Source organism: Microtus pennsylvanicus, chromosome 3, assembly GCF_037038515.1.
Source record: "Microtus pennsylvanicus isolate mMicPen1 chromosome 3, mMicPen1.hap1, whole genome shotgun sequence".
NCBI lineage: Eukaryota > Metazoa > Chordata > Mammalia > Rodentia > Cricetidae > Microtus > Microtus pennsylvanicus.
The window spans coordinates 140,762,690-140,780,368 of NC_134581.1; the positions used below are offsets into that span (position 1 = coordinate 140,762,690).

The 17,679-nt window shown below is 47.3% G+C and overlaps 1 protein-coding gene across 1 annotated transcript in view; it reads left to right on the plus strand.

Moving 5' to 3' along the window:
• Positions 1-1,555: 1,555 nt before the first annotated feature.
• Fbxo10 (F-box protein 10) overlaps positions 1,556-17,679 on the plus strand; it is a 46,216-nt gene continuing 30,092 nt past the window's right edge. Inside the window, exon 1 of the mRNA XM_075967436.1 lies at positions 1,556-1,656. The gene's annotated coding sequence lies outside the window, so the exon portion shown is untranslated. The remainder of the gene's footprint in view (positions 1,657-17,679) is intronic.

Sequence of the window (17,679 nt, forward strand, 5' to 3'; positions counted from 1 at the left end):
GGTTAAAAACTGAGTTAACTGAGTTACTGATCCTCCACCTCCATCTGTGTTCTGCTTCCAACAGTTTCATTTCTGCGGGCAGCACCTTCTGGAGCTGTGGCAGTCCGTTAAACCAGAAGACGAGATTCCTCCTAGTTTTCCCACAACCCAAATCTGACTCTACTGCAAAACCGTCTCAAATCTGTGTGCCCAAATCCATGACCAGTACTTCAGCCCAATCTCTTGCTTTTTTTCTCACTACAGAATAGCAGTGTCAAAACACTCACGTTCTCTACCCTTTCAATGGCTTCCATGTACATAAAGGAAAACCTTTATCTTGCCTTATGAAATACAATGGCCTCTAATACCCTTTGACCTAAGACTGGGTAGGCCGTGGGGTGGGCGCACATGGCTGGAGAGTCGGCTTAGGGGTCAGGAGGTGTAATGCTCTTGCAAAGGATCCACTTGGTGGCTGGCAACTGTCTGTACTCCAGTTCCAGCAGACCCAACTCCCTCTGCTGGCTTCCGGTGGCCTCTGCAAGCACACAGTGCACATACACTCAGGGGCACACTCATACACATAAAAATAAAACATCTTCTTTGCTGTTGTTAAAAAAATCCACAACAGGGGCTGGAGAGATGGCTCAGTGGTTAAGAGCATTGCCTGCTCTTCCAAAGGTCCTGAGTTCAATTCCCGGCAACCACATGGTGGCTCACAACCATCTGGAATGAGGTCTGGTGCCCTCTTCTGGCCTGCAGACATACACACAGACAGAATATTGTATACATAATAAGTAAATAAATATTAAAAAAATCAAAAAAAATCCACAACACTTTGTATTTCTCTAAGGAGCAATCTTGCCTCCCTCGGCTCAGGAACTTTCTCACACTGACTTCCCCTGCCCCTTTTCCATATAGCTACTCTCATCACCTCTCCCAGCCCCAGGTTTTAAACCAGGGCTCTTTTCACGTTACTTCAGATAATTTTAATTACATATGGACTTAAATAGCGGTTTGTATTTACCGTCTCCAGCATAGAATGGATTTCAGAACAGGGGCCATCACAGCTTTTTTTTTTTTGGTTTTTCGAGACAGGGTTTCTCTGTAGCTTTTGGTTCCTGTCCTGGAACTCCCTTTGTAGACCAGGCTGGCCTCGAACTCACAGAGATCCGCCTGCCTCTGCCTCCCGAGTGCTGGGATTAAAGGCGTGCGCCACCATCGCCCGGCAATCCATCACAGCTTTGTTATCCTGGGTCCGTAACTAGTAGCTGGAGCTACAGCGACTACACATCACTGACATACATCGTGCTTTGTCTGTTCGCAGGGTGAACCCAGGTCCTGTGTGCTCATCCGCACAAAGCCAATGGGGCTGTTAGGCTACTGGTGCAGGGAAGGATCCGCGTTGACCCTGGGATCCTCCTGCAGTTCTCGCCCACGGATGCTATTCCTGCCCCTTCCGAGGCCACGCTCGCCCTTCGCGGAGACCCGCTAACTCCACCTTCCCTCCAGTCTCCCGGCTCTGCGCTCCCAGTCGAGCTCCGCCCCCGCACCACGTGACAGCCGTCGGGGGCGGGGCTCGCGGAGAAGTCGGTTCTCCTGGCGGCGCGCCGCAGTCCTCGGGCAGCCCTGCGGCTTCCAGGGCGTCGCGGACGGGGGCGCGCAGCGCCGCTCCCTGAGGTAAGAGCGCGGGCTCCTCGACGCGCCCCGGAGGCCTCCCGGGAGCCCGCTGGTGCTCCAGGCCACCGGCCGCTCTGCCCTGCCGCGGGCCAAGCCTCTGGATGGGCTGCGGGGACCCGGCCTGGGGCCGTGCGGGGGTGGGGGGGGCTTGGCCGCCGGAGCTCCAGGAGAGCCTTGCCTTGCCCCGCCACCCCCACCCCGGGGACCGCCCGCGGTCGCCTCCAGCCCCAGGGCTTTCCGAGAGTGCGAGAGAATGAATTCTACTTTGTGGATGGCAGCCTTCACCTGAGATGCAGGAGCGAGTGTGCAGTCGGGCACCCAGTGGGTCTGGCTTTAGCAAGACATGGAGACTCGGTTTCTAAAATCTATGAAGGAAGAGGGGTAACCCCTGCCCGGCCTCCCTCCTGCACCCAAGAACTGATGGCAAAGCCATTTGGTGAGCCAGAACTCCGGAGTTGGTTTTAGTCCCACCAACCACTAGCCAGACAACCTTAAGCCACGTCGATGGCGCTTCTGTTAAGAGTAGAGAGATGAGTACTCCGGCCAGAGGCTGCTGTGAGGATTAAGCGTGAAGCGAGATGAGCGCAGTGCGGACCCAAGGGCTCCTTAGAGAGTGCTCTCAGCATGGGCATTATTAAAATAGACTGAAATACCCGGCTAGAGAAACTCCAAGAAAGACGTCTTTCTTGCAGTAAGCACAGCGTCCACTGTGTGTGTATGTGTATCTGAGCCCAAGAACAGTGTTGTTGGTTTTTTTGACTATAGAACCCTCGCCCCTTTCCCAGGCCCCCTTTGCCTTCTGTTTCCCATTGGCATGTGAACCTGTTGTTCCTACAGAATGAGTCAGGATGGGAACGCTAATTTACTAGAGCAGATGGGTATCAGATTCCCTCTGAGGGGAGAGAAAACTGCCAGGCATGTGCTACCACCAAAAAAAGCACAGTAGAGTGATTGACTGTCTCCTGGAAGATGCCTAGGAACCCATGTAATCCGCTGTCTCCTGCACGTAAAGAGACTGCGCCCAGAACGAGGCCAGCACTTTGATTCTGCTCAGACTTCAACGCTGTTGGCACTGGGTAGTAGGAAGAAGGCTTGTGCTTTCCCGTGTTCGTTTATTCCGGCTGCCTGTTTGTACATCTACAAGGAGCTGGATGGAGAGAAAGCTATGAACCAGACAATGGTGTTTGCCCCCGTGACGCTGTTTCCATAACTGACTATGTCAGTTTGAGGTTATATAAAAGTCTCTTTTGTGCACGTGTGTGTGTGTGTGTGTGTGCACACATGTGTGTCCCTCTGCTGGGTCTCAGTATGTTTTAGGATAACAGGGAGTTCGCCTCACTGCAGCTGCTCCCAGGGGACTGGCACACAAGAGAGGTTTGAATTGTCTCAGGAACCTTGTCGGGTCTCCAGCCCCGGTGGAAGCCTGCTGAGATTTAGAGACTGAGAAAATGGTACTCTGTTGAAGCTGTTAGGAAAGGATTTCCTCTGGCCTAGAATGCCTGCATCTCTTTGTTTCTCTGGGTTCTGGCCTCTTATTGCTATCGAAAGAGAGCAGCCTTCACCATAGTGCCTTCGTTTGGTTTCCATGGTTATCAGGGGAATTACATTTTCATGATAGCACCAGCGGCCAACCACCAGTCACTCAGTCGCCAAGTCCTGCTTTCTGGTTTCGTTTTTCAGTGGTAGTGCAGACCTAGGCTCCCTTTTCCCTTTCCCCCGTCTTTCAGTCTCCCCTTCGGTGAGCGGCAGTGTGAAGAGGGATGGGAAGAAGAACAGATAAAATAGAGACAGACCTTGGCCTGAGAGATTGTAGGATCCCAAGCCACGGATGAGGGCATTGGCAGGGGTGAGGTGCGGGGTCAGTGGACCTCTGGAAAGGTGGGAATGGTGAGCCAGCAAGAGCTCACGGGCAGAGGGACAGTTCCCCGGGGTGACAGAGACCGTCTTACCCACTTTCCAAAGAGAGAAGTGTGAGAGAAGCATGTTCTCGGTCATAGAGGAACACTAGCGAGCACAGCGTCATCTTGTTCCTCGAGTTTGCCCTCATGGGTGACCCTTCTCCTCCAGTCACCTGTCGTGGGCTTTGTGTGAATGAGCTGCGGCTTTCCCTGCCAGCTTGTTTCCCTGCTCATGTGACAGTGTGGGTTGTTGGTATAAAGGGGCCAGAAAAGCACCTGTTTGGGACCCACCAACTTTGTTTAGATGTTTCCCCTCTGTGCCTCTTTTCTCGGGGTGGGCACTAATGCAGTCACACATTGTTTTTTCAAGTACCCTTTCGAGTTTCCCAGAAAGGCTCATTAGGAAGGATTCTAAGCTCTCTAGAGGCCTCTGCAGCCCAAAGAGGGCCTTTCAGAGGAGGGAGAGCAGTGGGTGGGGACTCAGATTGGTATCTACGTGGTGTCACTGTGGAAGAGTTGCCCTGCACGGGTCAAGGATGTGTGGTAGTCGCTGCTCAGTGCCCTTTAGGGACCAGCTCCATGCCAGCACAATCCCCTGCTTGGACGCTGAGGTTAGAGCTTTTTTTAGTTCACACGCACGTGTTTAGCTCTGTGTCCCCAAAGCACCACTTGTTGGGCCTTGCACTGAGCCTGCTATTAGGCTGACTGCCTCTAGCCTTGGGGGATCAGCGCAGATCATCGAGAGTCTCTTTTCAAGCCTTTTATCTGAATTTAAGAGCCATGTCTGCCTTCCTTCCTTTCCCCAGTCTCAACCCAAATTCCTTTGGGAAACTGGTTCCACATTGTCAGTAGGGTCTTACCTATAAGCAAAGATGCTCAGGAATGGCAAATTGATTTTTTTTGTTTTGTTTTTTTCGAGACAGGGTTTCTCTGTGAAACAGTCCTGGCTATCCTGCAACTTACTCTGTAGACCAGGCTGGCTTTGAGCTCACAGAGACCGTCCTACCTCTGCCTCCCAAGTGCTGGTATTAAAGGCATGTACCACTGCCCAGCTAGGAATGGCAAATTTCAAGAAGATACCACCTAGGTCTGTGGGTACCCCTTCAGCCTTGTTTTTCCAAGTGTATGTGGGTCCTTGGGTGTTGTGTGGCAAAGCATCCATCTGTTCCCAGGTGACTGTTTCCACCTGCAGTCCTAAGAGGTTAGGCAATTGCAAACATCCCCTGCTTAAGCTGGGGTGGTGCATACTTGCAGTCCCAACATTCTGTAGGTGCAGGCAGGAGGAGCAAGAGTTAAGTCCACCTCCCTTACATGAGACCTTATTTAAAGAAACATAGAAAGAAAATAGGCTTACTGAAAGAGAAAATGTGTTTGGTATGTACTCTGTTAGGAATTTGGGAAGCAAGGTTTCAAATTAAAAACAAAGGTCATGATTGGCAGGGTGACATGGTAGCTCTAGAAAGGCTGAGACAGGAGGATTGTTGGACCTAGAAGTTAGAGTCAGTGTGGAACAATCTCAACTCAGAAACAAACAAAAAGCTGAGTACAGGTTTTTTTTATGACAGTTTTTGTGTCCTTTCAATTTTTCTAAGAATCAAAATATTTATTTATTTATTTTATTTATTTTTTTTTTTGTGGTTTTTTCGAGACAGGGTTTCTCTGTGGTTTTGGAGCCTGTCCTGGAACTAGCACTTGTAGACCAGGCTGGTCTTGAACTCACAGAGATCCGCCTGCCTCTGCCTCCCGAGTGCTGGGATTAAAGGCGTGCGCCACCACCGCCCGGCCAAAATATTTATTTTGTTATATTTGTTTGGAATGTTTTTTACTCTGAAGGGTACAATATACAGATGGAGTGTTGGCTGAGGTTTCTGTCCTGCCGGATTTCTGCAATCATTAAGTCCCAAAGAAATCACACAGAGGTCTACATTAGTTATAAACTGATTGGCCTAGTATCTCAGGCTTCTTATTAACTCTTATAACTTATATTAGCCTGTGTTCTTATCTGTGTTAGCCACATGGGTTGGTACCTTTTTCGGCGAGGCAGTCACATCTTGCTTGCTCTGTGTCTGGCTTCCTCTCAGTCTGGGTGAAGACTGCAGATTGAATCTTCCCTCTTCCCAGAATTCTTGTTGCCCACTCTGCTTTCTGCCTGGTCACCTCGCCTATACTTCCTGCCTGGTTACTAACCAATCAACGTTTATTTAAAATACAAGTGACAGAGTATAGACCATTGTCCCACAGGGGACACAAATGTATAGTTTAGCAAATAATTATGAAGGAAATGACAATGTAAACACTGCAGCCTCAAAAAGTAGAACATGGTCCTGGCGGTGGTGGCACATGCCTTTGATCCCTTTGTTCCCAGCACTCGGGAGGCAGAGGCAGGCAGATCTCTGTGAATTCAGGGCCAGCCTGGTCTAAATAGTGAGTTCCAGGATAGGCTCCAAAACTACACAGAGAAATCTGTCTCAAAAAAAAAAAAAAGCAAAAAGAAAGGAAGGAAGGAAGGAAGAAATTAACAAAAAGAAATAGAACATTGTCAATGCCTACTTCAGATTTTAACCTCCTCCTGAGGGACTGTCATCTTGACCTGTAGACGACCACACACATTTGTGTGTGTGTTGCTGCACGGTACCATTTAGTTTAACTAGTTTAATTTTATACATGCAAGATCACCTTGTCTGCATCTTGTGTTTGGCTTCTTTTGCTTAGTGTATCACTTGGCATGCATCCATGTGGTAGCCCCATGTCTGTCGCCAACAGTATGTGCTGGTGTGAACAGGTCACAGTAAGTTCAGTTAGTGGTAGATCGGCAGTGGAGTGCCAAGAACATTTTCAGACATATTCTCTCTTCTAAATTGTATTTACTCATTTGTTTGTTTAGTGGCGGAGGCATGCACAAGTTGGCTCTCCTTTCGCTGTGTGGGTTCCCAGGATAGAATCAGATCGTCAGGCTTGACTCCCGAGCCATCTTTCCGGCCCTCCTCAGGCATATTCTGTTGTGCCTCTGAACAAACTTCTTTAGGTTACATTCCTCTAAGTAGAGTTGCTTTGTTAGTGGTGGTAACGTGTCCTCCTCCCTCCCCCGACATACACACCTTGATTGGTTGGTTTGTTTTTTGATACAAGATCTTACTGTGTAGTTCAAGCTGTTCTGGAACTCAGTATGTAACCAAGACTGACCTGGAACACACAGCAATTCCCCTGCCTCATACCTGTAGTCGGAATCTACAGGTATGAGCGCCTATGCCCAGCTTCTAAATTTCTGTCTTACTAGCTGTTTATGAGTTCTACTTGCTTCTAAAACTTGGAGATTCTTGCTTCGGTCAGTTTATTTAACTATTCTTGTGAGTATATCTCTCGAGACTTTAACTTGCTTTCCTTGGTTATTGCTGATACTGAACACTTTTCTATGGTTAATACGATGGCATCATCAGGCTTGTTTGGTAATGTGGTTCCAGGTTGGCAGGTTGGCGGGCACTTTATCCACTGATCCGCTCAGCTGGTCCTGCAGGTACTTTAAGTTAAGCATACACTAGGTCCACATTTCAATGAAAACACGCAGTGTTTGTCCTTCCCAAGTCTCGCTCAGTTGCCTCGGTGTCATTTTTTCCGGGCTCATCCATTTTCTTTCATTGTGTACGGGTACCATGTTTTCACTGTTGGTGACTCTAGGCTGTTTCCATGTCCTGTCTATTGTCAAGAGAGCAGCGTGAACACGGATGAGCAGACATCTCTGTGGTGGGGTGTAGAGTTTTTAGCTCTCTCAGGAACCTCCACATTGATTTTCATAGTGACTGTACCACTTTGCTTTCCCAACAAGTGTTTTTCCCCATACATCCTTGCCAACGTTTGTTCTCATTTGTTTTCTTACTATTGGCCTTTCTTACTTGAGTAAATGAAATGTCAAAGCATTTTAATTTGCATTTCCCTGATGGCTAATGCAAATGTTAAATACTTTAAAAGATATATTTTAGACATTCGTATTTAAATTTTTTTTCCAAAAAAAAAAACTGTGCGTGATGATTCAACTATATTCCCCATAGTCTCAGGCATTTAAATTCTCTTTTTGAGATTTATTTATTTAGTTAGTTACAGTCTTCTGTCTGAATGTTTGACTGCACACCAGAAGAGGGCAACAGATCTCATCATAGGTGGCATTTAAATTCTTGGTTCCCATTTGGTAACACTGTTTGGTGAGGTTTAAGAGATGTGGCCTTGTTGGGAAAAAGTCTGTCACTGGATGTGGCTTTGAGGATTTAAAAACTCACACCCTCTGCTTTCTGCTATGGTTTAAGATGCGAGCTCTCAACTGTTCCACCTCTCACTCTGTCACTGTGGATGCCAGCCCTGTGGAACCACAAGCCCAGATAATCAGTCTGTAGTTTCCTTGGTCATGGTGTCCTATCACAACAGTAGAAAAGTAACTAATGAACTGTTTCTCCCAAGCAGCCTGGAATTTGCTATGTAGAATAGGCTGGTCTTGAACTAACAATGATCTACATGCCTCTACCTCTCAAATGCTTAGATTAAAGCAAATGCTACCAAGTGTGCTTGGTTGTCATCATCATCTTCTCTTCATCTTTGATTACATTTGTGTGTGTGTGTGCGCGCGCATGCACAAACATTTGTGCGCGCACACGCACATATGTGGAGGTCAGAAGACAATTTTCAGGAGAGGGTTTTCTTCTTCTACCTGTCTGTTCCAAGGATGGAATTCAAGTTGTCAGAGTTAATGGCAACTGCCCTTACCTTCTAAGCCATCTTGCTGGCCCTTGTATTTTTTTTTTTGAGAAGTCTTTCTTCAGTTCCATTAGCAAGCCTTTATTTTTTTAAATTGGATACTGTGTTTTCTTGATGTTTAGTTTTTCTGAGTTCTTCATATATTCTAACCATTTCTCTGTCAGATGTATACAGCAGAGATTTCCCTCCACATTCCGTAGGCTGCCTCTTCAGTTGATTAACTGTTTCCTCTGCAGTGGAGAAGCCCTTTAATTTCATGAGGTCCCTCTGGTTGGTTGTTGGCTACTGGGGCCCCATGGGAAAACCTTTACCTAAGTAAGTATGTCACCAAGTGTATTCCCTGCTCTCCTTGTGGATTTCAGAGTTTCAGGTCTAATATTGAGATTTTGACCCATTTAGAATTTTCCGCAGGGTGACAGATAAGGACCAACTTTCCCCACAGGACTCAGAGACCTTCTCAGAAGAGGGAACAGAAGGATTGTAAGGGACAGTTTGGGGAGGACTGGGTGAAATAGTATCTTTTGGATATTACAGGATTGATGCACACATAGACCCACAGAAGCTGTGTTACCTGACAAGATCAAGCTGGTCAATATTCCAGCAGAGAGTGGGAGGGTCTTCACGCCTCACCTTTAGCTGAGGAGCTATTGACAGTCGATGGCTTCCGTGGGAAGGCGAGTCAGTTTTCCTTAAGAAGTAGCTCTGAGCCAGGTGGTGGTGGTGCATGTTTTAATCCCAGCACCATGGAGGCAGGGACAGGTGGATCTCTGAGTTTAGGGCCAGCCTGGACTACAAGTGGATTCCAGGATAGTCAAGGTTATACAGAGAAACCCTGTTTTGAAAAACCAGAAAAAAAGAAGAAGCAGGAGAAGAAGAAGCCTCTGGTAGGCTGACCAGTGGGCTGTCCCATACCCATGCATATATGGCCAATATGAACATCAGACTCACCTCTGCCGCCTGCCAAGTGCTGGACATTCATTTCGTGAAAAGAGAGCAAGCAGTTAGGTGGAGGTTAGAGGACATGTCTGGGAGGAGTGAGGGATGAATGCGGTCAAATACGTTTGTCCTAGTTCTGTGGCTGTGAAGAGACACCATGGCCAAGGCAACTCTTACAAAAGAGAGCTTACCATTTCAGAGGGTCAGTCCATGATCATCATGTGTGTAGCATAGCGGGTCAGTCCATGATCATCATGTGTGTAGCATAGCGGCAGGGAGACGTGATGATGAAGAGGCAGCCGAGAGCTCACATCTCGTCTGCAAGTTGCAGCAGACTGAGAAACAGGTACAGAGAAAAAGACACTCTGGGCCTGGCTGTGGCTGGCATGGACTTTTGAAATCTTTGTGTGTCAATCTCAGGCCCCCTGGGGCACACCTCTTCCAACAAGGCCACACCTCCTAATCCTTCCTAAACAGTTCCAGCTGGGAAACAAGCAAATATGTGAGTCTGTGGGGCCATTCTCATTCAGACAACACTGTATACTGTATTAAATTCTCAAGGAATTAATAAAAATATTAAAGAAAATCTCAGGCTAGCAAGATGGGTCAGCAGGTAAAGGTGCCTGCTGCCAAGCCTAATAACCAATCCAATCCCTAAGAACCACATGGTGGAAGGAGAGAACTGATTCCCACAAATTGTTCTCTGACCTCCACATATATGCTATGAAAGGTGCCTCCTCCAAAATAAATAAATGTTTTTTAAAAAGAAAGAAAATCTCTTTGTCTCTCTGAATCCCCATCCTGCATCCTTTAATTTGGCTTCGTCCCTCAGGTGATCTTCCCCGAGTTTCTCCCATTCCTGACAAGGACCATGAATATTCTGTCTACTTTGGGTCAAATATCTATTCTATGTGGTGTCTTGCCCTGGCTAAAGCACTGTGAGTGACAGCCCATCGGCTAAATGGACTGGGAACACAGTTCTAAGGACGAGGAAAATGCTAGGTTTGGTGTTGCAGGCCTGTAATCTCAGCTGCTTGAGAGGCTCAAGAGGAGGATCACAAGTTCAAGGCCTGCCTGGGCAGCAGAGTGAGCCAAGAGACGTCTTGGCAATTTAGTAAGGTTTGTCTCAAGAGAAGGGGACTGGGGATATAGCCTAGCATACACAAGACCCTAGGATCATTGCCACTACCAAAAAATACATGAATAAAAACGAGGAGGAACATACACTGTTGGGGCTTGTGTGTAGAAGTAAAAAGTTTGAGGCCAGCCTAGGTAACACAGCAAGATCTTTTGTGAAAAAACAAAAGGGAAAGGCTTGGTAATGTGTGTAACTCAGTGGTAGCAAGCTTGCTTCACGTGCACAAGGCTCTGGGTTCAATCCCTAATGCCACCAAAACAAAATTATGTAGAGTAATAGTCAAAGGGGACTGGAGCAGTCTGCGGGTCTGACTGAAGGCCTTGTGGCTGCCAAGAGTCCAGACTTTCCACTGTGTTCTGGAAGGCCCCGGCATAAGGTCCTTAAGTGCTACCGTTTGCTCCCTTAATTGTACTTGAAAAATGAAAATAAAAAAAATCTTCCTAGAATTTGATATTTGGAACTTGGGTCCATGCCCATCCGGGTGAATTTCTACTGCCCGTGCTGTTCCAATCCTGTTGCGAATAAGAGAACTTGATCTCTTTGCCGTTTGATGGTCAGGACCCAGGAACCTCCTTCCTAATCCAGATACAGTAAAGAATTGTTGGGGCTGGAGAAATGGCTCAGCATCGAGAACACTTACTGCTCTTTCTAAGGACCTGAGTTCAGTGGCCCTTAGGAATTCCAGCTCCAGAGGACCCAGCACCCTCTTTTGGCCTCCTCATGCATCATCACTCAAGTGTACACAACTCACAGAAAGACAGACATAATTAATATTCTTTTCTAAAACAATCCTTGGCAAGCACTGCTAGTGAGAGCTGATCCTGGGCCAAGGAAATGGATAGTCAGCACTGTCCCTTCCGCATTTCAGGCGTTTTTATTTCTTATGAAGATGCTGAGAAAAGGGCTCAACATGTGGTGAAGGAGAAGAGGGAGGCATGTGATTTAGGAAAACATTCTAGGGAAGGAAGTCCACTGCTTAACTGTGTGTTTACTGTGTGTCAGGCGCATGGTAACTGCTTCCCAGGCATCTTTCATCCGCCTAACAAGTCCCTAAGGTCATATTATCTCCGTTTTTATAGATGAGGCCGGCTAGAGACCAGTCTGACTCCATTGAGTGTTTAATGTCACCAGTAAAGTAGCAATCAGTTGGTGTGAAAATTGCCTCAAACCGAGCATGATTAAAGAGAGGTGGCTGGAGTGGTGTGTGGCAGGTTGGGAGGCAGAAGGTGACAATCTGATTGACAATGTTTAAGTGGTTGGGGTCTCCACTCTGCAGGGAAGGTGCCCTGAACTTTTGTAGATTTTGATTTGAAATCCCAAATCTTTAGACTTCCTGGTAGAATGCTATCAGTCCAAATTAGACATTTTACGATGCTCAGTATCAATTGCAGGACTGATTTCATCTTTGTTACAGTCAGTCTGCATATACATCTGTGATGCATGGTCAGGTGTCCTGTGCCATCACTAGCCCTGAAACCCAACATTGTAAAAAGGAACCTGGACAGCAGGTGGTTGCACTCTGGGGATGTTGGACTTGGTCCAGGATAGGAATCCAGGTAGATTCCCGCCAGATTCTGGGGGTGAGATTTGCAGTGCGGTTTGCGTTGAGTGCACACCGAGATGACACAGCTCCTTAATAAAGTAAACCCTCAAAATACCTTCCTGGGGGGTGTGGTTATCCACACCTACTACTCAGGGATGTAGTTCTTGAATTAGAGGCCTACCTGGGCTACAAAGTGACTTTCCAGGCCAAACAAGGCTTTATTGTGAGGCTCTGCCTCAAAACAAAACAAAACAAAACAACAAAAACAAACCAATAGAAACCCCAAAACATTCCCTCAGCCTTTCAGGTCTGTGTATTGAGTTAGTGATCATCAGGACTAAGGCTAGTTGAAAGGATTCCCAGATTCATGTTTCTTCCTACATGAACCTCAGTGAGCAGGCCCTGGGCTGACAGAGAAGGGGGAAGGGAGAGCCTATGCAGCCTAAACCTCTCAAAGCTCCTGACTTAGATCAAGTGCACAGTGTTCTGAATTACAGCATCTGATTTCCACACTGAAAATCTCATCTCAGACCGAAGAGAACTGAGGCTCAACGAAGTGATGGGATGCCCAGCTGAGATTTGCTACCCCAGAGTCTTGTTTTTTCTCTGTTGTCTGTGGACGTGTGTGGAAACAGGCCTGTGTGTGGCCTTTTTGTGGCTCATACATTACTCTGTATTACTTCAGAATGGATTTGAACTAAAATCTGCAAAAATAGAGGCATCTCCCTTGATTTGAGATTTTAAATCATTAACCTATTACCGTGGCTCTGCTGGGCAGTTTGTTCTTATTTAACTGGTGCTTTGTATGCCTTGCAGTGTGGGTGGAGAGTCCTGTTTCCCCTCCACCACCTCCAACATGGACACTAAAGGTTTGAGCTTCCCTAGATCCTTTGTTCTTATTGATTTTTTTAAACTAAATCTAATCTCCCACCACTTTGAAACTAAGTAGGAAGCAATTGGTTTTTGTTGTTTGGGTTTTGTTGAGACACCAGGTCTACAGCCCAGACTGGCTTCAGACTCACTGGCCTCCTGTTTGCCACCACCCAAGAGCTAGGATTGCAGGTATGTGCAACCATGCTGGGCCATTTTGTCGTTATCTGACCAGAGAACATGAAAGCAGAGTTCGGTCACCTGCTAAAGGTTAGCCAGTAAAGGGGAAGCAGAGCCCAAGCTAGAATGTGAAGCCCACTGGGCTCTTATAGTCATTTCACCATGATATGTAGAACCTTTTGTGCAGGGACTCAGGGCAGCTCCCCAGGTTAACCAATGCCTCCAGTTGCTGTGTCTGTGGGAACCAGCTAACTTTTCTGGCTGACCCTGGAGCTGTATCAGTTTCAGAATGGGTTCCCCTCAGGCTTTTACTGACGCCCAGCTTCTCTACAGACTTTCTTCAGCCTTACTCCTGTCCACATCTCAGGTCCTCACTCACCCATGCAGCTCACTGCCGCCCTGATCCTCTGCTCTGCAGCAGTGACTTGGGCAAGTCCCCTGTCACTTGCGTTCTCTCAGGCTGAGTTCCTCCATATATCTGTAAAATGAAGACGGAACTACTTTAATTCAGGGCTTCTCAAGCTTAGAGTCTACACAGGTTCCTTGCTGATCTTGCTAAAATTCCATACCTGGGGCCAGAAAGATGGCTCAGCAATGAAGAATACTTGCTGTTCTTGCTTGGGCATGATTCTGCACACACCTGTAATCTCAGCACTCAGGAGGCAGAGGCAGGCAGGTCTATCGAGAGAGTGAGTGCCAGGATTGTCAGTGTGGAGACAGAAAAACCCTGTCTTGGAAAATTAAATGAATAAATAAATAAATAAATAATAAAGTACTTGCTGCCAGAATCTTAAAAAAGTGTTACATCTGATCCAGTCAGTATGTGATGACATCCAAGGTTCGCGTTATAACAAACCTCTAGACCCTGGGAATGCTGTTTTGAATTGTTCACTTCAAAGAGATGTGAAGAGAAAAAGATGAAATAATACATTGTAGCACAAAAATAAAAACCCAGAGATAGATACTGGGGTTCAGCCTGAAGATCAGAAAAGCAAAGCAGCCAACTACTGGAGAGTCCTTTTACCTCTACCAAATCTTCAGACCAAAAGGGCGAGATCCTATCTCCATGAATCCTCAGACTCCTCACTCCACTGAGTTCCTGTCTCTTTCCCTCTATATTCCTCTCTCTGTCCAGCCATTTCACTCCTGTCTTCACCTCCGTAGTGCTGGGATTAAAGGTGCGTGAACCCAAGTGTTGGGATCACCTTTGTGTGAGCTCTGTTTTCTGTTTTAGACAGATTTAATTTTGTATAGCCTAGGGTGGCCTTGAACTCACAGTGATCTGTCTGCCTCTCTCTCCTGAGACCTGGGATTAAAGGTGTGTGCCACCACTCCTTGGCCTGTATGGCTGGCTAGTATGGCTGCTTTGCCCTCTGATCTTCAGGCAAGCTTTGTTTCTTAAAACACAAATAATATACCACTATAATACACTGGGGAAAATAACATTTTGTTTGAGACAGGGTGTTGCTTGGATGCTTAGATTGGCGTAGACCCTTTGGTCTCCCTCAGTCATCTCCTGATGGGATTTCAGGTGTGTCTGTCATTCCAGCAGGTTTTTCTTCTCTGGAGACATTGCGTGCTCCTCCATTTATACTGTGTTTTGTTTTGTTTTGGTGATGGATGGCCTTGTTTTGGTTAGAGGATATAGTGGGTTTTTTTTGTTTTGTTTTGTTATTTTGTTTTGGGGTGTTTTTTGTTTTGTTTTGGTAGATGAATCTTTGTCTTTTGTTGGGTAGGGGAGCAGGACCCTTCCTGCTTCCCCACGGACTTGTGAACCCAGCATGTGGTCTCAGACATGGCAAGTGCTGTGCACAGGCTTCCGTTTGTTTCCTGGTTACACAGGCATCTGTGGCAGTGGTCTGAAGTCTCAGCAGTGCCCGTCCTATCACAGTTTATTCATTCAGGACTAATACCCACTGTGGGCAGAGTTCTAGGCAGATTACACGTGGTCATACCGAGTTCCTCCCCTTAAGGAGCTTACGGTTCACTCAGGAAAGGTCAAGAGGAGGAGGAAGTCTCTAGACAGTCTGTTTTGGGGAGTGTCAGTCTAGGTGGGCAAGCCGGGGGTCAGGAACTGAAATATCCCAGACTCTGAGGCTAGGGCGGACAGATAGCCTTTGTTCTAGCGCTTTCTATGGGGAGACTACCACAGTGCTCAACGTCTGCTATGTCCACTTTCTCCTCCAGAGTCCCGATCCATTGCACGTCCTGTGCCTGCTGAACTGGCTGAGCACTTGGTCTCCAGACTTTTCTCTCTCTTCATCTGTCACATCAGGGCACTTTGCCAGAGACCATCCCTGACAGCCTGTCTAAAATAGTCCCTGGCAGTTGTTCACACACGCACACACAACTCCTGCTTCCCTTCTCTGTGGCAACTCCCGCATCCCTTCTCTGTAGTGTTTGTGCTCACACACACATGCACACGCACACACACACACACACACACACACACACACACACGCAGCTCCCGCTTCTTCTCTGTGACGTTTGTGTTCACACACGCACACACAACTCCTGCTTCCTTTCTCTGTGACGTTTGTGTTCACACACGCACACACAACTCCTGCTTCCTTTCTCTGTGACGTTTGTGTTCACACACGCACACACAACTCCCACCTCCCTTCTCTGTGGCGTTTGTGTTCACTTTTGCTGAGTTTCTTGCCTGTCTCTGAGGGTAGGGACTTTGTCTTCTTTTTTGCTCTTCAGTACTTGGAACAGAGCCTGGCTCATAGTGGGCAATCAAGTATTTGTTAACCAAATGTTACTTTTTTAGAAATTGTCAAAATCTGTACACTGTGGCAGAAGAGCCATTTTGTGAGAGGTGCTTTTCTTGGTCTGAAGGTGAGGAAGTAGGCTTAGAGAGGTTCAAGGCCTCTCTCTTTCTACCTGCTGGGAGCTAAATCCTCTGCCCCTCTTCCTGAGGCTGGGGACGCCAAGTGGCCTGGAGGCATGTGACTCTCCAGTGGGAGGCTGGAAGAGACCACAGGAACCCTGAGCTCGCCTCTTAGGAACATGTTAAATATGGAAGTGTTGGGAGCCTCCCTCAGGACCTGCTTTCTCACACACTGTTTTTCCAATTCTTAACAGACGTCACACTACAGGCACACAGGCCCTGGGGACTGGTGTTGCTTTGTAATTCCATGCTCAGAGGCCCCAGTGGCAGAGAGGAAAGGCAGAACTTGTAGAGCACACTTTTAAAACAGTGTTAGCTAGTTAGAGAAATCCCCTTGCTGCATGGCTCCCAGTGGACAATATGAGGCTCGCCTACATAACGCCAAATAGAGCAATAGGGAAGAGACAGTGGGATGCAAGGAGACCCTTATCTGAGCTTCGGGGGACCCTGAAGGGAGAATTATTGGTCCCAACCTCATTCTAGACTCAGACCCCTGGAACTGGGGACAAGGGTGAATCTACAGGAAGGATAGAACTGGCTGCCTCTTGAAAGGCCAGCAGCTAGAACGTTTGCTTCCTGAACCCCGGAGCCCTGGTGGGGTCCATGTGAGATGTGGTCTTTTTCTGTTTCCATTGCTACAACACAATATTTCAGTACGGATTTTTTTTTAAAGGTAAACAGGGGGCTGGAGAGATGGCTCAGCAGTTAAGAGCACTTGCCTGCTCTTCCAAGGGTCCTGAGTTCAATTCCCAGCAACCACATGATGCCTCACAACCATCTGTAATGAGGTCTGGTGGCCTCTTCTGGCCTGCAGGCATACATGCAGATAGAACATTTTATACGTAATAAATAAAAAATATATTTAAAAAGCTAAACAGATTTATTTAGCTTATGGATACATATGGACACATGGGATGTGCCTGTTCCTAGCGACTTGAGAAGCTGGGACAAGAGGATCAGTTGAGCCCAAGAGCTCACCTGGTGTAACAGACCGAGACCCCTATCTTAAAAATTAAATCTAAGAGCATCTACTCTAGGAAAGGCCCCTTGTTCCGAGATAAAACAGCAGGGGTCATTGCATGCTGAGATGGCCAGGGAACTGTCACTAACGCCGTGGTGAGCATCCTGCTCTAACAACCTCATCTAGTGGTAATTAGCTCCCAAAGGCACCTTCAGATGCCACTGACATGATTTTGGAGATTAAGTTGTTGTTGGGAGACATACTCAAGTCATTACAGACACCTTTGCTCAAAATTTTCCAGATAACCCCATGTTCTGAGGGAACATGTCACCATTTAGTATTTGCAAACTCGTGAGCTCCCACCTTCACTGTTCCACTTCCCTCTCCTGGATCATCTTAAAATACAGCTCCACCCAGGCCACGCCCTCCTGAGAAACCTGCGCTAGAGTTCCAGGTGCTGAGTGTGTCACTCGAGGTCTCGGCCAGGCCAGCATGGATGCTGTAAGAGTAGCTCCGGGGAGGCAGGAGAGACGAGCTGAGGAAGGGACTAAGAGCCAGACACCTGCTCAGCTTTGAGAAGAGAGCTGTGGTCTCTGCAGAGCATCCGTGGAATGGGCAGTCTCAGGACTTCCAGAGGCTTTGCCATGTGCCTTTAGAGCAGCGATTCTCAGCCCTCTGTCTCCAAAAATATTTGCGTTATGATTCATAACAGTAGCAAAATCACAGTTCTGAAGTAGCAATGAAGTGATTCTATGGTTGGGGTCACCACAGCATGAGGAACTGTATTAAAGGGCCACAGCGTTAGGAAGGTGGAGAACCCCTACTCTAGAGTCTCACCTGCTCTGCCAGCTGGAGAGGACT